The sequence below is a fragment of the Pungitius pungitius genome, chromosome 1 (genome assembly GCF_949316345.1).
Source record: "Pungitius pungitius chromosome 1, fPunPun2.1, whole genome shotgun sequence".
Taxonomy (NCBI): Eukaryota; Metazoa; Chordata; class Actinopteri; order Perciformes; family Gasterosteidae; genus Pungitius; species Pungitius pungitius.
Genome location: NC_084900.1, coordinates 22100506 through 22108005, shown reverse-complemented (window position 1 = coordinate 22108005; position 7500 = coordinate 22100506). Strand labels below are relative to the sequence as shown.

General features: G+C 42.6%; 1 protein-coding gene and 10 non-coding genes across 11 annotated transcripts in view; 1 reads left to right on the top strand and 10 right to left on the bottom strand.

Annotated features, from left to right (window-relative positions):
• Nucleotides 1–68, bottom strand: part of trnar-ccu (transfer RNA arginine (anticodon CCU)) — a 73-nt gene extending 5 nt beyond the window's left edge. The window contains exon 1 of the tRNA in view: nt 1–68. This exon is cut by the window's left edge and continues 5 nt beyond it. This is a non-coding gene — a tRNA (tRNA-Arg).
• Nucleotides 1–7500, top strand: part of LOC119222625 (kelch domain-containing protein 8B-like) — a 293155-nt gene that overhangs the window by 71509 nt on the left and 214146 nt on the right. The gene's annotated exons all lie outside the window — the stretch shown is intronic.
• On the bottom strand, nt 803–875 carry trnar-ccu (transfer RNA arginine (anticodon CCU)). Its single transcript has one exon. It is a non-coding gene; the product is annotated as a tRNA-Arg (tRNA).
• On the bottom strand, nt 1610–1682 carry trnar-ccu (transfer RNA arginine (anticodon CCU)). The gene has a single exon. It is a non-coding gene; the product is annotated as a tRNA-Arg (tRNA).
• Nucleotides 2417–2489, bottom strand: trnar-ccu (transfer RNA arginine (anticodon CCU)). The gene has a single exon. It is a non-coding gene; the product is annotated as a tRNA-Arg (tRNA).
• Nucleotides 3224–3296, bottom strand: trnar-ccu (transfer RNA arginine (anticodon CCU)). Its single transcript has one exon. It is a non-coding gene; the product is annotated as a tRNA-Arg (tRNA).
• Nucleotides 3788–3860, bottom strand: trnar-ccu (transfer RNA arginine (anticodon CCU)). Its single transcript has one exon. It is a non-coding gene; the product is annotated as a tRNA-Arg (tRNA).
• Nucleotides 4595–4667, bottom strand: trnar-ccu (transfer RNA arginine (anticodon CCU)). Its single transcript has one exon. It is a non-coding gene; the product is annotated as a tRNA-Arg (tRNA).
• On the bottom strand, nt 5402–5474 carry trnar-ccu (transfer RNA arginine (anticodon CCU)). The gene has a single exon. It is a non-coding gene; the product is annotated as a tRNA-Arg (tRNA).
• Nucleotides 6210–6282, bottom strand: trnar-ccu (transfer RNA arginine (anticodon CCU)). Its single transcript has one exon. It is a non-coding gene; the product is annotated as a tRNA-Arg (tRNA).
• On the bottom strand, nt 7016–7088 carry trnar-ccu (transfer RNA arginine (anticodon CCU)). Its single transcript has one exon. It is a non-coding gene; the product is annotated as a tRNA-Arg (tRNA).

Here is a 7500-nt window from a genome sequence, read left to right as displayed (position 1 = left end):
CAGATGGGACTCGAACCCACAATCCCTGGCTTAGGAGGCCAGTGCCTTGTCCATTAGGGCACTGGGGCTTTTATGTAAATACAAAAAAGTTCCAATGTCGTTCCCCGAACAACACAAAATGTCATTTTTGACTTACTTACAATAAGTAATATTTTGCTTGGCTAATGTGCATTTGATCACTACACAATGGACGTGAACATTTTTGTATTCTTTGAAAATACTGGAGCAATGCAATAATGTTAGGCAGTAGAAAAAGCGCCAAAATGTTTAGGAATCCTTGTATGGAGAAGTGACTTTATAGCAACATCTGTAGACTAATATACAATGAGTTGTCCAACGACTCTTGTGTGCTTCTGATTTGCAAATTTGCCCTTTTAACACGTCATTGTTGCAACACTGTGGGTACATTCTCAAGACGGTGTATTATGACTGTATTTCCACTTATACTGCAATGGCAGTTATGGAAAAACCAACCGTCTGTTAGCAGAGGATGGTTTCGATCCACCGACCTCTGGGTTATGGGCCCAGCACGCTCCCGCTGCGCCACTCTGCTATGGATCATAGGTTGTGACTCAAAGTTACGATTCTTGATTTCAACTAGTTTTAAACTAAAAACGTTTTAACGCAAAGCACCAATGTCGAACAGCCGCACATTGATTTAAGAACCTGTGGATGATTTTACCAACCATGTTAGAATGCAGTGAGTGAGTGGTAAAAAGTCAGTTAGCAGAGGATGGTTTCGATCCATCGACCTCTGGGTTATGGGCCCAGCACGCTTCCGCTGCGCCACTCTGCTGTAAATCACCCCAGATGGGACTCGAACCCACAATCCCTGGCTTAGGAGGCCAGTGCCTTGTCCATTAGGGCACTGGGGCTTTTATGTAAATACAAAAAAGTTCCAATGTCGTTCCCCGAACAACACACAATGTCATTTTTGACTTACTTACAATAAGTAATATTTTGCTTGGCTAATGTGCATTTGATCACTACACAATGGACGTGAACATTTTTGTATTCTTTGAAAATCCTGGAGCAATGCAATAATGTTAGGCAGTAGAAAAAGCGCCAAAATGTTTAGGAATCCTTGTATGGAGAAGTGACTTTATAGCAACATCTGTAGACTAATATACAATGACTTGTCCAACGACTCTTGTGTGCTTCTGATGTGCAAATTTGCCCTTTTAACACGTCATTGTTGCAACACTGTGGGTACATTCTCAAGACGGTGTATTATGACTGTATTTCCACTTATACTGCAATGGCAGTTATGGAAAAACCAACCGTCTGTTAGCAGAGGATGGTTTCGATCCACCGACCTCTGGGTTATGGGCCCAGCACGCTCCCGCTGCGCCACTCTGCTATGGATCATAGGTTGTGACTCAAAGTTACGATTCTTGATTTCAACTAGTTTTAAACTAAAAACGTTTTAACGCAAAGCACCAATGTCGAACAGCCGCACATTGATTTAAGAACCTGTGGATGATTTTACCAACCATGTTAGAATGCAGTGAGTGAGTGGTAAAAAGTCAGTTAGCAGAGGATGGTTTCGATCCATCGACCTCTGGGTTATGGGCCCAGCACGCTTCCGCTGCGCCACTCTGCTGTAAATCACCCCAGATGGGACTCGAACCCACAATCCCTGGCTTAGGAGGCCAGTGCCTTGTCCATTAGGGCACTGGGGCTTTTATGTAAATACAAAAAAGTTCCAATGTCGTTCCCCGAACAACACACAATGTCATTTTTGACTTACTTACAATAAGTAATATTTTGCTTGGCTAATGTGCATTTGATCACTACACAATGGACGTGAACATTTTTGTATTCTTTGAAAATCCTGGAGCAATGCAATAATGTTAGGCAGTAGAAAAAGCGCCAAAATGTTTAGGAATCCTTGTATGGAGAAGTGACTTTATAGCAACATCTGTAGACTAATATACAATGAGTTGTCCAACGACTCTTGTGTGCTTCTGATTTGCAAATTTGCCCTTTTAACACGTCATTGTTGCAACACTGTGGGTACATTCTCAAGACGGTGTATTATGACTGTATTTCCACTTATACTGCAATGGCAGTTATGGAAAAACCAACCGTCTGTTAGCAGAGGATGGTTTCGATCCACCGACCTCTGGGTTATGGGCCCAGCACGCTCCCGCTGCGCCACTCTGCTATGGATCATAGGTTGTGACTCAAAGTTACGATTCTTGATTTCAACTAGTTTTAAACTAAAAACGTTTTAACGCAAAGCACCAATGTCGAACAGCCGCACATTGATTTAAGAACCTGTGGATGATTTTACCAACCATGTTAGAATGCAGTGAGTGAGTGGTAAAAAGTCAGTTAGCAGAGGATGGTTTCGATCCATCGACCTCTGGGTTATGGGCCCAGCACGCTTCCGCTGCGCCACTCTGCTGTAAATCACCCCAGATGGGACTCGAACCCACAATCCCTGGCTTAGGAGGCCAGTGCCTTGTCCATTAGGGCACTGGGGCTTTTATGTAAATACAAAAAAGTTCCAATGTCGTTCCCCGAACAACACACAATGTCATTTTTGACTTACTTACAATAAGTAATATTTTGCTTGGCTAATGTGCATTTGATCACTACACAATGGACGTGAACATTTTTGTATTCTTTGAAAATCCTGGAGCAATGCAATAATGTTAGGCAGTAGAAAAAGCGCCAAAATGTTTAGGAATCCTTGTATGGAGAAGTGACTTTATAGCAACATCTGTAGACTAATATACAATGACTTGTCCAACGACTCTTGTGTGCTTCTGATGTGCAAATTTGCCCTTTTAACACGTCATTGTTGCAACACTGTGGGTACATTCTCAAGACGGTGTATTATGACTGTATTTCCACTTATACTGCAATGGCAGTTATGGAAAAACCAACCGTCTGTTAGCAGAGGATGGTTTCGATCCACCGACCTCTGGGTTATGGGCCCAGCACGCTCCCGCTGCGCCACTCTGCTATGGATCATAGGTTGTGACTCAAAGTTACGATTCTTGATTTCAACTAGTTTTAAACTAAAAACGTTTTAACGCAAAGCACCAATGTCGAACAGCCGCACATTGATTTAAGAACCTGTGGATGATTTTACCAATCATGTTAGAATGCAGTGAGTGAGTGGTAAAAAGTCAGTTAGCAGAGGATGGTTTCGATCCATCGACCTCTGGGTTATGGGCCCAGCACGCTTCCGCTGCGCCACTCTGCTGTAAATCACCCCAGATGGGACTCGAACCCACAATCCCTGGCTTAGGAGGCCAGTGCCTTGTCCATTAGGGCACTGGGGCTTTTATGTAAATACAAAAAAGTTCCAATGTCGTTCCCCGAACAACACACAATGTCATTTTTGACTTACTTACAATAAGTAATATTTTGCTTGGCTAATGTGCATTTGATCACTACACAATGGACGTGAACATTTTTGTATTCTTTGAAAATCCTGGAGCAATGCAATAATGTTAGGCAGTAGAAAAAGCGCCAAAATGTTTAGGAATCCTTGTATGGAGAAGTGACTTTATAGCAACATCTGTAGACTAATATACAATGACTTGTCCAACGACTCTTGTGTGCTTCTGATGTGCAAATTTGCCCTTTTAACACGTCATTGTTGCAACACTGTGGGTACATTCTCAAGACGGTGTATTATGACTGTATTTCCACTTATACTGCAATGGCAGTTATGGAAAAACCAACCGTCTGTTAGCAGAGGATGGTTTCGATCCACCGACCTCTGGGTTATGGGCCCAGCACGCTTCCGCTGCGCCACTCTGCTGTAAATCACCCCAGATGGGACTCGAACCCACAATCCCTGGCTTAGGAGGCCAGTGCCTTGTCCATTAGGCCACTGGGGCTTTTATGTAAATACAAAAAAGTTCCAATGTCGTTCCCCGAACAACACAAAATGTCATTTTTGACTTACTTACAATAAGTAATATTTTGCTTGGCTAATGTGCATTTGATCACTACACAATGGACGTGAACATTTTTGTATTCTTTGAAAATACTGGAGCAATGCAATAATGTTAGGCAGTAGAAAAAGCGCCAAAACGTTTAGGAATCCTTGTATGGAGAAGTGACTTTATAGCAACATCTGTAGACTAATATACAATGACTTGTCCAACGACTCTTGTGTGCTTCTGATGTGCAAATTTGCCCTTTTAACACGTCATTGTTGCAACACTGTGGGTACATTCTCAAGACGGTGTATTATGACTGTATTTCCACTTATACTGCAATGGCAGTTATGGAAAAACCAACCGTCTGTTAGCAGAGGATGGTTTCGATCCACCGACCTCTGGGTTATGGGCCCAGCACGCTCCCGCTGCGCCACTCTGCTATGGATCATAGGTTGTGACTCAAAGTTACGATTCTTGATTTCAACTAGTTTTAAACTAAAAACGTTTTAACGCAAAGCACCAATGTCGAACAGCCGCACATTGATTTAAGAACCTGTGGATGATTTCACCAACCATGTTAGAATGCAGTGAGTGAGTGGTAAAAAGTCAGTTAGCAGAGGATGGTTTCGATCCATCGACCTCTGGGTTATGGGCCCAGCACGCTTCCGCTGCGCCACTCTGCTGTAAATCACCCCAGATGGGACTCGAACCCACAATCCCTGGCTTAGGAGGCCAGTGCCTTGTCCATTAGGGCACTGGGGCTTTTATGTAAATACAAAAAAGTTCCAATGTCGTTCCCCGAACAACACACAATGTCATTTTTGACTTACTTACAATAAGTAATATTTTGCTTGGCTAATGTGCATTTGATCACTACACAATGGACGTGAACATTTTTGTATTCTTTGAAAATCCTGGAGCAATGCAATAATGTTAGGCAGTAGAAAAAGCGCCAAAATGTTTAGGAATCCTTGTATGGAGAAGTGACTTTATAGCAACATCTGTAGACTAATATACAATGACTTGTCCAACGACTCTTGTGTGCTTCTGATGTGCAAATTTGCCCTTTTAACACGTCATTGTTGCAACACTGTGGGTACATTCTCAAGACGGTGTATTATGACTGTATTTCCACTTATACTGCAATGGCAGTTATGGAAAAACCAACCGTCTGTTAGCAGAGGATGGTTTCGATCCACCGACCTCTGGGTTATGGGCCCAGCACGCTCCCGCTGCGCCACTCTGCTATGGATCATAGGTTGTGACTCAAAGTTACGATTCTTGATTTCAACTAGTTTTAAACTAAAAACGTTTTAACGCAAAGCACCAATGTCGAACAGCCGCACATTGATTTAAGAACCTGTGGATGATTTTACCAACCATGTTAGAATGCGATGAGTGAGTGGTAAAAAGTCAGTTAGCAGAGGATGGTTTCGATCCATCGACCTCTGGGTTATGGGCCCAGCACGCTTCCGCTGCGCCACTCTGCTGTAAATCACCCCAGATGGGACTCGAACCCACAATCCCTGGCTTAGGAGGCCAGTGCCTTGTCCATTAGGCCACTGGGGCTTTTATGTAAATACAAAAAAGTTCCAATGTCGTTCCCCGAACAACACAAAATGTCATTTTTGACTAACTTACAATAAGTAATATTTTGCTTGGCTAATGTGCATTTGATCACTACACAATGGACGTGAACATTTTTGTATTCTTTGAAAATACTGGAGCAATGCAATAATGTTAGGCAGTAGAAAAAAGCGCCAAAATGTTTAGGAATCCTTGTATGGAGAATTGACTTTATAGCAACATCTGTAGACTAATATACAATGAGTTGTCCAACGACTCTTGTGTGCTTCTGATGTGCAAATTTGCCCTTTTAACACGTCATTGTTGCAACACTGTGGGTACATTCTCAAGACGGTGTATTATGACTGTATTTCCACTTATACTGCAATGGCAGTTATGGAAAAACCAACCGTCTGTTAGCAGAGGATGGTTTCGATCCACCGACCTCTGGGTTATGGGCCCAGCACGCTCCCGCTGCGCCACTCTGCTATGGATTATAGGTTGTGACTCAAAGTTACGATTCTTGATTTCAACTAGTTTTAAACTAAAAACGTTTTAACGCAAAGCACCAATGTCGAACAGCCGCACATTGATTTAAGAACCTGTGGATGATTTTACCAACCATGTTAGAATGCGATGAGTGAGTGGTAAAAAGTCAGTTAGCAGAGGATGGTTTCGATCCATCGACCTCTGGGTTATGGGCCCAGCACGCTTCCGCTGCGCCACTCTGCTGTAAATCACCCCAGATGGGACTCGAACCCACAATCCCTGGCTTAGGAGGCCAGTGCCTTGTCCATTAGGCCACTGGGGCTTTTATGTAAATACAAAAAAGTTCCAATGTCGTTCCCCGAACAACACAAAATGTCATTTTTGACTTACTTACAATAAGTAATATTTTGCTTGGCTAATGTGCATTTGATCACTACACAATGGACGTGAACATTTTTGTATTCTTTGAAAATACTGGAGCAATGCAATAATGTTAGGCAGTAGAAAAAGCGCCAAAATGTTTAGGAATCCTTGTATGGAGAAGTGACTTTATAGCAACATCTGTAGACTAATATACAATGAGTTGTCCAACGACTCTTGTGTGCTTCTGATTTGCAAATTTGCCCTTTTAACACGTCATTGTTGCAACACTGTGGGTACATTCTCAAGACGGTGTATTATGACTGTATTTCCACTTATACTGCAATGGCATTTATGGAAAAACCAACCGTCTGTTAGCAGAGGATGGTTTCGATCCACCGACCTCTGGGTTATGGGCCCAGCACGCTCCCGCTGCGCCACTCTGCTATGGATCATAGGTTGTGACTCAAAGTTACGATTCTTGATTTCAACTAGTTTTAACTAAAAACGTTTTAACGCAAAGCACCAATGTCGAACAGCCGCACATTGATTTAAGAACCTGTGGATGATTTTACCAACCATGTTAGAATGCAGTGAGTGAGTGGTAAAAAGTCAGTTAGCAGAGGATGGTTTCGATCCATCGACCTCTGGGTTATGGGCCCAGCACGCTTCCGCTGCGCCACTCTGCTGTAAATCACCCCAGATGGGACTCGAACCCACAATCCCTGGCTTAGGAGGCCAGTGCCTTGTCCATTAGGGCACTGGGGCTTTTATGTAAATACAAAAAAGTTCCAATGTCGTTCCCCGAACAACACACAATGTCATTTTTGACTTACTTACAATAAGTAATATTTTGCTTGGCTAATGTGCATTTGATCACTACACAATGGACGTGAACATTTTTGTATTCTTTGAAAATCCTGGAGCAATGCAATAATGTTAGGCAGTAGAAAAAGCGCCAAAATGTTTAGGAATCCTTGTATGGAGAAGTGACTTTATAGCAACATCTGTAGACTAATATACAATGACTTGTCCAACGACTCTTGTGTGCTTCTGATGTGCAAATTTGCCCTTTTAACACGTCATTGTTGCAACACTGTGGGTACATTCTCAAGACGGTGTATTATGACTGTATTTCCACTTATACTGCAATGGCAGTTATGGAAAAACCAACCGTCTG